Below are 14,221 nucleotides of genomic sequence, written 5' to 3' on the forward strand. Positions count from 1 at the left end.
GGGCACGTGAGTCCCAGAGGGGGTCCAGAGTGACCTGGACCAGGTGAGGTCCAGTTGTGGAACACAGTCACCGGGTCCCAATTTTGCCCAGTTGAGGACCATGGAAACAGGGCCAGGTGAGGCCCAGATTGGGACCGGAGTCCCCAATCCAGATGAAGCCCAGGTGGCGACAGCAGTCACCAGATCCAGGGTAGTCTCAGGTGCAGACCAGAAACACCAGGTCCAGGTGAGGTGCAGGTGAAACCACACTCACCAGTACACGGTGAGGCCCTGGTGGGGATCAGAGTCACGAGGTACATGAGAAGCTAGAAACACTGCAGCCACCAGGTCCACATGAAGTCCATGTGGGAACGAGAATCACCACTTACAGGTGAGGACCTTGTGGGGATCCGACTCACCATGTCCAGGTGAGATCCAGGTGGGAACCAGTGTCACCATGTCCAGGTGTGGCCCAGGTGAGGACCAGAGTTAATAGGTCCGGCTGGGTCACTGATAGTGAACAGGGTAACCATATCCTGATGCTACCCAGGTGGGTACCAGATACACCAGGTACTAGTGAGGCTCAGGTGGGACCAGAGACATGAGGTCCAGGTGAGGTCCCTTGGGAACCACAGTCACCAGGTCTGGTGAGGCCATGCTTAAGATCAGAGTCACCAGTTACAAGTGAGGCCCAGGAGAAGCCAGAGTCACCTTGTACAGAAGAGGCCAAAGTCAGGACCTGAGTTACCAGGATCAGTTCAGTCCCAGTAGGGAATAGAGTAACCATGTCCTGATGATGACCTGGTAAACCAGAGTCACCAGGTCCAGATGATACGCAGTGGGGAGTATGTTCACTATGTCCCAGTGAGTCCCAGATGACGACTAGAGTCACCAGGTCAAGTTGAGGCCTAGAGGGGTTCAAGATTCACCTGGTCTAGGTGACATCCAGATGGGGACCAGAGTCACCATGTCAGGGTGAGGCCCAGAGGGGATCCAGAGTCATCAAGTTCAGGTGAGGCTCAGGTGTGGAACAGAGTATCCAGGTCATAATGGTCCACAGGTGACGACCAGAGTCACCAGATCTGGGTGAGGCCCAGTTAGGATCAGAGTCACCAGTTCCAGGTGAGGCCAAGAAGGAGTCCACAGCAATCAGGTCCAGGTGGGGACAAAGTCACCAAGACTGGGTGAGGCCCAGATGGGGACCAGATTCACCAGGTCCAGGTGATTCCCAGGTGGTGACCAGAGTTACCAGTGCTGGGTGAGGACCAGGTAAGGACCAGATTCACCAGGTCCAAGTGAGTTCCATGTGGGGACCTGTGTCACCAGATATGGGTGGGGCCCAGGTGGCAACCCCACTCACCAGGTCCAGGTGAGGCCAAAATGCAGGCCATGGAGAGGAACCATGTCCCGATGATGCCAAGGTAGGGACCAGAGTTACCAGGTCCAGGTGAGGCCAACCTATAGGCCATGCAGTGGAACCATGTCCGGATGATGCCCAGGTAGGGACCACAGTCACCAGGTCCAAATGAGGCCCAGATGGAGCATATTCACTAGGTCCAGCCGAGGCCCAGTTGAGGGCCAGAGTCACCAGAACTGGTGGAGGCCTAGAGGGGTATCAGAATCACATGGGCCAGGTGACATCCAGATGGGGACCAGAGTCACCAGGTCAGGGTGAGGCCCAGAGTGGTTCCAGAGTCATCATGTCCAGGTGAGGCTCAGGTGTGGAACAGAGTTACCAGGTACCAATGATGCCCAGGTGAGGACCAGAGTCACCAGGTCTGGGTGACGCGCAGATAGGATCATAGTCACCAGTTTCAGGTGAGGCCAAGAAAGTGTCCACAGCAATCAGGTCCAGGTGAGGAACAAAATCACCAGGACTGTTTGAGGCCCAGATGGGGATAAGATTCAACAGGTCCAGATGCGGCCCAGATGTTGAGGAGAGTCCCCGGGTCTGGGAGAGGACCAGGTAAGGACCAGATTCACCAGGTCCAAGAGGCCCACATGGGGACGCGAGTCGCCAGGTTTTGGTGAGGCCCAGGTGGCAACCCTACTCACCAGGTCCATGTGAGGCCAACCTGCAGGCCAGAGTCACCACATCCAGGTGAGGCTCTAGTGGGGACCGGAGTCACCAGGTAAATGTGAGTCTACAAGAACACACAGTCACCAGGTCCAGGTGTGGTTCATGTGGGAACGAGAGTCACCAGGTCCAGGTGAGACCCAGGTGCGGATCACAGTCACCAGGTCCAGATTGAGGCCTAGGTGGGGGGAAGAGTGTCATTAGGAGCAGTTGAGGCCAAAGTGTGGAGCATTGTTATCATGTCCAGGTGAGGCCCAGGTGGAGAACAGAGTAACCATGTCCCATTGATGCCAGGTTGGAAGAGTCACAAGGTCCAGATGAGGCCTAAATGAGGAGTAGATTCACCAGGTCCTGTTGAGGCCCAGTTTAGGACCAGTGTCCCTGCTCTAGGGGATTCCCAGAGGGGGACCAGAGTCACCCGGATCTGGTGATATCCAGGTGGAGACCAGAGTCAGCACGTCAGGGTGAGGCCCAGAGGGGGACGAGAATCTCTAGGTCCAGGTGAGGCCCCTATGTGGAACTGAGAAACCAGGTCCCATGATGCCCATATGAAGACCTGAGTCACCAGGTCCTTGTGAGGTCCCTGAAGGAACTAGTCACCTCGTCCAGGTGAGGCCCAGGAGGGAACACAGTCACCAGGTCCAGGTGAGGCCCAGGTATATAAGAGAGTATGCAGGTCCCAATGATGCCCAGGTAAGGACCAGAGTAAACAGTCCAGGAGAGTCCCAAATATGGATCAGAGTCATTGTGTTACAGGTGAGGCCAGATGGAGACCACAGGAACCAGGTCCACGAGAGTCCCATATGGGAACCAGAGCCACCAGATCCAGGTGAGGTCCAGGTGGGACCACAGTCACAAGGTTCAGGTGAGGCGCAGGTGGCAACAGGATTCACCAAGTCCAGGTGAGGCCCAGCTGGCGACCAGATCCAGGTGCGGACCAGCTAAGGACCAGATTCACCAGGCCCAAGTGAAGCCCAAGGGGTGACCAGAGTCACCAGGTAAGGGTGAGGCCCAGAGGGGAACCAGAGTAACCAGTTTAGTTTGAGGCCCCGAATTGGACCAGAGGTCCCTGGTCAACGTGAGGCCCAGGTGTGGAATAGAGTATCCAGGTCCCAATGATGGCTGAGTGAGGACCAGAGTCACTAGGGCCATGCAGGCCCAGAGCAGGAACAGAACCTCTAGGTCCTGGTGAGGCATAGAATAAGACCACAGTCACCAGTATCAGGTGAGCCCCTTGTGGGAACCAGAGCCAGTCTATCCAGATGAGTCCCAGGTGATGTGAGGCCCACGTGAGGACCAGATTCATCAAGTCGAAATGAGGCATAGCTGTGGACAAGAGTCACCTGGTCTGGGTGCGGCCTAGGTGGGGCAAGATTCAGCAGTTCTGAGTTAGGTCAATGTGGGGAAGAGAGACACCAGGAACAGGTGAGTCCAAACTGAGGACCAGAGTCACCAGATCCAGGTGAGGTCCATGTTGGAAAGAGAGTCACCTGGTAAAGGAGAGGTCCAGGTGGGGACAAGAGTCACCAGATCCAGGTGTAGTCCAGGTGGGAACCAGAGTCACCAGATCCAGGTGAAGCCCAGGTGGGGACCAGAGTAAATAAGTCCAGATGAGGTAAAGGTGGGGACCAGAGATACCAGGTACAAGTGAGGCCCCGGTGGGGAGCAGTGGCAACAGGTCCATGTGAGGCCGTCCTGGGGACCATGGTCAACAGGTCTACTTGAGGCCCAGGTGTGGAACACAGTAAGCAGGTCCAGGAGAGTCCCCGGTGGTGGCAAGTGTCACCACGTCCAAGTGAGACCCAGGTGGGGACCAGGAACACAGGTCGAGGGGAGGCCTTTGAAAAACCAGAGTCTACAGTTTGTGGTCAGGCGCAGATGGCAACGAGTATCAGCAGGTCCAAGTCAGGCCAAAGAGGGGTTCACAGTCACTAAGGCACGGTGAGACCCAGAGGGGGACCAGAGTCACCTGAACCACAGAAACCAGTTCCTGGTGAGGCCCAGGTGGGCCCAGAGACATGAGGTCCAGAAGAGGTCCCGATGGGAACCACAGTCACCAGGTCAGGTGAGGCCATGCTTAGGATCAGAGTCACCAGTCAGGTGAGGCCCATGTTGTGCCAGAGTCACCTGGTACAAAAGAGGCCAACGTCAGGACCAGAGGTACCAGGATCAGGTCAGTCCCAGTGGGGAATAGAGTAAGCATGCCCCGATGATGCCCAGGTAGAACTAGAGTCACCAGGTCCGAATGAGGCCCAGATGGAGCATATTCACTAGGTCCAGGTGAGGCCCAGTTGAGGACCAGAGTCACCAGATCTGGTTGAGGCCTAGAGAGGTACCAGAATCACCTGGTCCAGGTGACATCCAGATGGGGACCAGAGTCACCACGTCAGGGTGAGACCCAGAGATTTTCCAGAGTCATCATGTCCAGGTGAAGCTCAGGTGTGGAACAGAGTCACCAGGTACCAGCGATGCCCAGGTGAGGACGAGAGTCACCAGGTCTGCGTGAAGCGCAGATAGAATCAGAGTCACTAGTTCCAATTGAGGCCAAGAAGGAGTCCACAGCAATCATGTCCAGGTGAGGAACAAAGTCACCAGGACTGGGTGAGGCCCAGATGGGGACCAGATTCACCAGGCCCATGTGATTCCCAGGTGGTGACCAGACATACCAGTTCCGGGTGAGGACCAGGTAAGGACCAGATTCACCAGGTCCAAGTGAAGCCCACGTAGGGACATGTGTCACCACGTATGTGTGAGGCCCAGGTGGCAACCCCACTCACCAGGTCCAGGTGAGGCCAACCTGCAGGCCATGCTGTGGAACCATGTCCCAATGATGCCCAGAGAGGACCATAGTCCCCAGGTGTAAATGAGGCCCAGATGGAGCATATTCACTAGGTCCAGGTGAGGCCCAGTTGAGGACCAGAATCACCAGATCTGGTTGAGCCCTAGAGGGATACCAGAAACACCTGGTCCAGGTGACATCCAGATGGGGACCAGAGTCACCAGGTCAGGGTGAGGCCCAGAGAGGTTCAAGAGTCATCATGTTCAGGAGAGGCTCAGGTGTGGAACAGAGTCACCAGGTAACAAGGATGCCCAGGTGAGGACCAGAGTACCAGCTCTGGGTGACGCCCAGATAGGATCAGAGTCACCATTTCCAGGTGAGGCCAAGAAAAAGTCCACAGCAATCAGGTCCAGGTGGGGAACAAAGTCACCAGGACTGGGTGTGGCCCAGGTGGGGACTAGATTCACCAGGTCCAGGTGAGGCCCAGGTGGTGACCAGAGTCCCCGGGTCTGGGAGAGGACCAGGTAAGGACCAGATTCACCAGGTCCAAGAGGCCCACGTGGGGAACTGAGTCACCAGGTATGGGTGAGGCCCAGGTGGCAACCCCACTCACCAGGTCCAGGTGAGGCCAACCAGCACGCCAGAGTCACCAAATCCAGGAGAGGCCCTAGTGAGGACCAGAGTCACAAGGTAAAAGTGAGTCTACAAGAACACCACAGTCACCAGGTCCAGGTGTGATTCATGTGGGAACGAGAGTCACCAGGTCCAGGTCAGACCCAGGTGGGGACCACAGTCACCAGGTCCAGATTGAGGCCTAGGTGGTGGGTCCTGTGTCATCAGGACCAGTTGAGGCCAAAGTGCGGAGAAAAGTTATCATGTCCAGGTGAGGCGCAGGTGGGGAACAGAGTAACCATGTCCCATTGATGCCAGGTGGGAAAAGAGTCACAGGTCCAGTCGAAGTCTAAGTGAGGAGTAGATTCATCAGGTCCTGCTGCGGCCTACTTGAGGACCAGTGTCCCCAGCTCCGGGTGAGTCCCAGAGGGGGACCAGAGTCACCCGGTTCTGGTGATATCCAGGTGGGGACCAGAGTCACCACGTCAGGGTGAGGCCCAGAAGGGGACGAGAATCACTAGGTCCAGGTGAGGCCCCGATGTGGAACTGAGAAACCAGGTCCCATGATGCCCATATGAGGACCTGAGTCACCAGGTCCAAGTGACGTCCCTGTGGGAACCAGTCACCTCGTCCAGGTGAGGCCCAGGTGGGACCACAATCACCAGGTCCAGGTGAGGCCCAGGTATATAAGAGAGTATCCAGGTCGCAATGATGTCCACGTAGGGACCAGAGTCAACAGGTCCATGAGAGGCCCAAATATGGATCAGAGTCATCTTGTTCCAGGTGAGGCCAGATGGAGACCACAGGAACCAGGTCCAGGAGAGCCCCATATGGGAACCAGAGCCACCAGATCCAGGTGAGTTCCAGGTGGGACCACAGTCACAAGGACCAGGTGAGGCGCCGGTGGCAACAGGATTCACCAAGTCCCGGTGAGGCCCAGGTGGCGAGCAGTCACGAGATCCAGGTGCGGACCACCTAAGGACCATATTCACCAGGCCCAAGTGAAGCCCAAGCAGTGACCATAATCACCAGGTAAGGGTGAGACCCAGAGTGGTAACCAGAGTAACCAGATTAGTTTGAGGCCCAGAATGGGACCAGAGGTGCCTGGTCAAAGTGAGGCCCAGGTGTGGAATAGAGTATCCAGGTCCCAATGATGCCTGGGTGAGGACCATAGTCACTAGGGCCATGCAGGCCCAGATGGGGAACAGAATCACTAGGTGCTGGTGAGGCATAGAATAAGACCACAGTCAGCAGTATCCGGTGAGCCTCTTGTGGGAACCAGAGCCACTCTATCCAGCTGAGTCCCAGGTCCATGTGAGGCATACGTGAAAACCAGATTCATCAGGTCGAATTGAGGCATAGCTGGGGACAAGAGTCACCAGGTCTGGATGCGGTCTCGGTGGGACAAGATTCAGCAGTTCTGAGTTAGGTCAAAGTGGGGACGAGAAAAAAAAAAAAGTGGGGACGAGAGACACCAGGTCCAGGTGAGGCCAAACTGAGGACCAGAGTCACCAGATCCAGGTGAGGTCCATGTTGGTAAGGAGTCACCATGTGTAGGAGAGGTCCAGGTGGGAACCAGAGTCACGAGATCCATGTGAAGTCCAGGTGGGGACCAGAGTCACTAGGTCCAGATGAGGACCAAGTGAGGACCAGACTTACCAGGTACACTTGAGGCTCCGGTGGGGATCAGAGGCAACATGTCTATGTGTGGCCGGCTTGGGGACCATGGTCAACAGGTCTACTTGATGCCCAGGTGTGGAACAGAGTAAGCAGGTCCAGGTGAGTCCCCAGTGGTGACAAGAGTCACCACGTCCAGGTGAGGCTCAGGTGGGGACCAGGATCAGCAGGTACAGTTGAGGCCCTTGAAAGAACTAGAGTCTACTGGCACAAAAACAGACACATAGATCAGTGAAACAGAATAGAGAATCCAGAAGTGGACCCTGAACTTTATGGGCAACTAATATTCGATAAAGGAGGAAAGACTATCCATTGGAAGAAAGACAGTCTCTTCAATAAATGGTGCTGGGAAAATTGGACATCCACATGCAGAAGAATGAAACTAGACCACTCTCTTTCACCATACACAAAGATAAACTCAAAATGGATGAAAGATCTAAATGTGAGACAAGATTCCATCAAAATCCTAGAGAAGAACACAGGCAACACCCTTTTTGAACTCGGCCATAGTAACTTCTTGCAAGATACATCCACGAAGGCAAAAGAAACAAAAGCAAAAATGAACTATTGGGACTTCATCAAGATAAGAAGCTTTTGCACAGCAAAGGATACAGTCAACAAAACTCAAAGACAACCTACAGAATGGGAGAAGATATTTGCAAATGACATATCAGATAAAGGACTAGTTTCCAAGATCTATAAAGAACTTATCAAACTCAACACCAAAGAAACAAACAATCCAATCATGAAATGGGCAAAAGACATGAACAGAAATCTCACAGAGGAAGACATAGACATGGCCAACATGCACATGAGAAAATGCTCTGCATCACTTGCCATCAGGGAAATACAAATCAAAACCACAATGAGATACCACCTCACACCAGTGAGAATTTGGAAAATTAACAAGACAGGAAACAACCAATGTTAGAGAGGATGCGGAGAAAAGGGAATCCTCATACACTGTTGGTGGGAATGTGAACTGCTGCAGCCACTCTGGAAGACTGTGTGGAGGTTCCTCAAACAGTTAAAAATATACCTGCCCTACGACCCAGCAATTGCACTGTTGGGGATTTTCCCCAAAGAGACAAATGCAATGAAACGACGGGACACCTGCACCCCGATGTTTATAGCAGCAATGGCCACGATAGCCAAACTGTGGAAGGAGCCTCGGTGTCCAACGAAAGATGAATGGATAAAGAAGAAGTGGTTTATGTATACAATGGAATATTACTCAGCTATTAGAAATGACAAATCCCACCATTTGCTTCAACATGGATGGAACTGGAGGGTATTATGCTGAGTGAAGTAAGCCAGTCGGAGAAAGACAAACATCATATGTTCTCATTCATTTGGGGAATATAAATAATAGTGAAAGGGAATATAAGGGAAGGGGGAAGAAATGTGTGGGAAATATCAGAAAGGGAGACAGAACGTAAAGACTGCTAACTCTGGGAAATGAACTAGGGGTGGTAGAAGGGGAGGAGGCGGGGGATGGGAGTGAATGGGTGACGGGCACTGGGGGTTATTCTGTATGTTAGTAAATAGAACACCAAAAATAAAAAATAAATTAAAAAAAAAAAAAGAAAAAAGAAAGAACCAGTGTCAACAGGTCGAAGTCAAGCGCAGGTGGCAACCAGGGTCAGCAGGTCCAAGTCAGGCCAAAGTGCGGTTCACAGTCATTAGGGCACGGTGAGAACCAGAGGGGGACCAGAGTCACTTGGTCCAGGTGAGGTGCAGGTGGCAACCACACTCACAAGGGCCCGGTGAGGCCCTGGTGGGGACCAGAGTCACGAGGTACATGAGAAGCTAGAAACACTGCAGCCACTAGGTCCACAGGATGTCCATGTGGGAACGAGAATCACCAGTTACAGGTGAGGACAAGGTGGGGATCCGACTCACCATGTGCAGGTGAGACCCAGGTGGGAACGAGTGTCAACATGTCCAGGTGTGGCCCAGGTGAAGACCAGAGTTAATAGGTCCGGCTGGGTCACTGTTAGTGAACAGTGTAACCATATCCTGATGCTACCCTGGTGGGTACCAGAGACACCAGGTCCTGGTGAGGCCCAGGTGGGACCAGAGACATGAGGTCCAGGTTAGGTCCCGATGGGAACCACAGTCACCAGGTCTGGTGAGGCCATGCTTAGGATCAGAGTCACCACTTACTGGTGAGGCCCAGGAGGAACCAGAGCCACCTGGTACAGAAGAGGCCAAAATCAGGACCAGAGTTACCAGGATCAGGTCAGTCCCAATGGGGAATAGAGTAACCATGTCCCGATGATGCGCAGGTAGAACCAGAGTCACCAGGTAGAGATGAGGAGCAGGTGGGGAGCATATTATCTAGGTCTCGGTGAGGCGCACTTGAGGACCAGAATCCCCAGTTCTAGTTGAGGCCTAGAGGGGTACCAGATTCACCTGGTCTAGGTGACATCCAGATGGGGAGCAGAGTCACCATGTCACGGTGAGGCCCAGAGGGGACCCAGAGTCATCATGTCCAGGTGAGGCTCAGGTGTGGAACAGAGATCCAGATCATAATGGTCCACATGTGAGGACCAGAGTCACCAGATCTGGGTGAGGCCCAGTGAGGATCAGAGTCACCAGTTCCAGGTGAGGCCAAGAAGGAGTCCACAGCAATCAGGTCCAGGTGGGGAACAAAGTCACGAGGACTGGGTGAGGCCCAGATGGGACCAGATTCACCAGGTCCAGGTGATTCCCAGGTGGTGACCAGAGTTACCAGTTCCGGGTGAGGACCAGGTAAGGACCAGATTCACCAGGTCCAAGGGAGGCCCACGTGGGGACCTGTGTCACCAAGCATGGGTGAGACCCAGGTGGCAATCCCACTCACCAGGTCCAGGTGAGGCCAACCTGCAGGCCATGCAGAGGAACCATGTCCCGATGATGCCCAGGTAGGGAACAGAGTTACCAGGTCCAGGTGAGGCCAATATGCAGGCCATGCAGTGGAACCATGTCCCGATGATGCCCAGGTAGGGACCAGAGTCACCAGGTCCAAATGAGGCCCAGATGGGGCATATTCACTAGGTCCAGTGTGGCCCAGTTGAGGACCACTGTCACCAGATCTGGTTGAGGCTTAGAGGGGTACCAGAATCACCTCGTACAGGTGATATCCAGATGGGGACTAGAGGCATCAGATCAGGGAGAGGCCCAGAGTGGTTCCAGAGTCATCATGTCCAGGTTAGGCTCAGGCGTGGAACAGAGTCACCAGGTACCAATGATGCCCAGGTGAGGCCCAGAGTCACCAGATCTGGGTGACGCGCAGATAGGATCAGAGTCACCAGTTCCAGGTGAGGCAAGAAAGAGTCCACAGCAATCAGGTCCAAGTGGGGAACAAAGTCACCAGGACTGGGTGAGGCCCAGATGGGGACCAGATTCACCAGGTCCAGGTGAGGCCCAGGTGGTGACCAGAGTCCCCGGGTCTGGGACAGGACCAGGTAAGGACCAGATTCACCAGGTCCAAGAGGCCCACGAGGGGAATTGAGTCACCAGCTATGTGTGAGGCCCAGGTGGCAACGCCACTCACCAGGTCAAGGTGAGGCCAACCGGCAGGCCAGAATCACCAGATCCAGGTGAGGCCCTAGTGGGGACCAGTGTCACCAGGTAAATGTGAGTCTGCAAGAACACCACAGTCACCAGGTCCAGGTGTGGTTCATGTGGGAACGAGAATCACCAGGTCCAGGTGAGACCCAGGTGGGCACCACAGTCACCAGGTCCAGACTGAGGCCTAGGTGGGGGGAACAGAGTTATCAGGACCAGTTGAGGCCAAAGTGTGGAGCAAAGTTATCATGTGGAGTTGAGGCCCAGGTGGGGAACAGAGTAACCATGTCCCATTGATGCCAGGTGGGAAAAGAGTCACAAGGACGACACGAGGCCTAAGTGAGGAGTAGATTCACCAGGTCCTTTTGAGCCCCAGTTGAGGACCAGTGCCCCATCTCCGGGTGTGTCCCAGAGTGGGACCACAGTCACCAGGTTCTGGTGATATCCAGGTTGGAACCAGAGTCACCACGTCAGGGTCAGGCCCAGAGGGGTACCAGAATCACGAGGTCCACTTGAGTCCCCGATGTGGAACTGAGAAACCAGGTCCCATGATGCCCATATGAGGACCTGAGTCACGAGGTCCAGGTGAGGTCCTTGTGGGAACCAGTCACCTCGTCCCGGTGAGGTCCAGGTGGGACCACAGTAACCAGGTCCAGGTGAGGACCAGGTATATAAGAGAGTATCCAGGCCCCAATGATGCCCAGGTAAGGACCAGTGTCAACAGGTCCAGGAGAGGCACAAATATGCATCAGAGTCATTGTGTTCCAGGTGAGGCCTGATGGAGACCACAGGAATCAGGTCCAGGAGAGCCCCATATGGGAACCAGAGCAACCAGATCCAGGTGAAGTCCAGGTTGGACCACTGTCACAAGGTCCAGGTGAGACGCAGTTGGCAACAGGATTCACCAAGTCCAGGTGAGGCCCAGGTGGCGACCACTCACCATATCCAAGTGAGGAAAACCTAAGGACCAGATTCACCAGGCCCAAATGAAGCCCAAGGGGTGTCCAGAGTCACCACGTAAGGGTGGGGCCCAGAGGGGGACCAGAGTAACCAGTTTAATTTGAGGCCCAGAATGCGACCAGAGGTCCCTGGTCAGAGTGAGGCCCAGGTGTGGAATAGAGTATCCAGGTCCCAATGATGCCTGGGTGTGGACAAGAGTCACTAGGGCCATGCAGGCCCAGATGGGGAACAGAATCACTAGGTCCTGGTGAGGCATAGAATAAGACCACAGTCACCAGTATCAGGTGAGCCCCTTGTGGGAACCAGAGCCACTCTATGCAGCTGAGTCCCAGGTCCATGTGAGGCCCACGTGAGGACCAGATTCATCAGGTCGAATTGAGGCGTAGCTGGGGACAAGAGTCACCAGGTCTGGGTGCGGCCTAGGTGGGGCAAGACTCAGCAGTTCTGAGTTAGGTCAAAGTGTGGACGAGAGACACCAGGTCCAGGTGAGGCCAAACTGAGGATCAGAGTCACCAGATCCAGGTGAGGTCCATGTTGGAAAGAGAGTCACCCGGTCCAGGAGAGGTCCAGGTGGGGACCAGAGTCACCAGATCCAGGTGAAGTCCAGCTGGAGACCAGAGTCACCACATCCAGGTGAAGCCCAGGTGGGGACCAGAGTCACTAGGTCCAGATGGGGCCCAGGTGAGTACCAGAGTTACCAGGTACACGTGAGGCCCCGGTGGTGATCAGAGGGAACAGGTCCATGTGTGACCGGCTTGGGGACCATGGTCAAAGGTCTACTTGAGGCCCAAGTGTGGAACACAGTAACCAGGTCCAGTTGAGTCCCAGGTGGTGACAAGGGTCACCACGTTCAGTTGAGGCTCAGGTGGGGAGCAGGATCACCAGGTACACGGGAGGCCCTTGAAAGAACCTGAGTCAACAGTTTGAGGTCAGGCGCAGGTGGCAACCAGGGTCAGCAGGCCCTAGTCAGGCCAAAGTGGGGTTCACAGTCACTAGGACACGGTGAGACCCAGAGGGGGAGCAGAGTCACCTGGTCAGGTGAGGTCCAGTTGTGGAACAAAGTCACCGGGTCCCAATTTACCCAGTTGAGGACCATTGTCAAAAGGGACAGGTGAGGCCCAGATGGGGACCGGAGTCCCCAAATCCAGGTGAAGCCCAGGTGGAGACCACAGTCACCAGATCCAGGGTAGTCTCAGGTGCAGACCAGAATCACCAGGTCCAGGTGAGGTGCAGGTGGCAACCACACTCACCAGGACCCGGTGAGGTCCTGGTGGGGACCAGAGTCACGAAGTACATGAGAAGCTAGAAATACTGCAGCCACCAGGTCCACATGATGACCATGTGGGAACGAGAATCACCAGTTACAAGTGAGGACCAGGTGGGAATCCGACACACCATGCCCAGGTGAGACCCAGATGGGAACCAGTGTCACCTTGTCCAGGTGTGGCCCAGGTGAAGACCAGAGTTAATAGGTCCAGCTGGGTCACTGTTAGTGAACAGTGTAACCATATGCTGATGCTACCCAGGGGGGTACCACAGACACCAGGTCCAGGTGAGGCCAAGGTGGGACCGGAGAAATGAGGTCCAGTTTATTTCTCGATGGGAACCACAGTCACCAGGTCAGGTGAGGCCATGCTTAGGATGAGAGTCACCAGTTACAGGTGAGGCCCATGTGGATTCAGAGTCACCTGGTACAGAAGACGCCAAAGTCAGGACCAGAGTTACAAGGATCAGTTCAGTCCCAGTGGGGAATAGAGTAACCATATCCCGATGATGCCCAGGAAGAACCTGAGTCACCAGGTCGAGATGAAGCGCAGGTGGGGAGCATATTCACTAGGTCCCGGTGAGGCCCAGTTGAGGACCAGAGTCACCAGGTATAGTTGAGGCCTTGAGGAATACCAGATTCACCTGGTCTAGGTGACATCCAGATGGGGACCAGAGTCACCATATCAGGGTGAGGCCCAGAGTAGATCCAGAGACATCATGTCCAGGTGAGGCTCAGGTGTGGAACAGAGTATCCAGGTCATAATGGTAAACAGGTGAGGACCAGAGTCACCAGATCTGGGTGAGGCCCAGTTAGGATCACAGTCATCAGTTCCAGGTGAGGCCAAGAAGGAGTCCACAGCAATCAGATCCAGGTGGGGAACAAAGTCACCAGGACTGGGTGAGGCCCAGATGGGGAACAGATTCACCAGGTCCAGGTGATTCCCAAGTGGTGACCAGAGTTACCAGTTCTGGGTGAGGACCAGGAAAGGACAAGATTCACCAGGTCTAAGTGAGGCCCACGTGGGGACCTGTGTCACCAGGTATGGGTGAGGCCCAGGTGGCAAACTCACTCACCAGGGCCAGGTGAGGCATACGTGCAGGCTATGCAGAAGAACCGTGTCCCGATGATGCCCAGGGAGGGTCCAGAGTTACCAGGTCTAGGTGAGTCCAACCTGCCTGCCATGCAGTGGAATCATGTCCCGATTTTGCCCAGGTAGTGACCAGAGTCACCAGCTCCAAATGAGGCCCAGATGGAGCATATTCACTAGGTCCAGGTGAGGCCCAGTTGAGGACCAGCTTCCCAGAACTTGTTGAGGCCT

The sequence above is a fragment of the Canis lupus genome, chromosome 31 (genome assembly GCF_048164855.1).
Source record: "Canis lupus baileyi chromosome 31, mCanLup2.hap1, whole genome shotgun sequence".
Classification (NCBI taxonomy): Eukaryota; Metazoa; Chordata; class Mammalia; order Carnivora; family Canidae; genus Canis; species Canis lupus.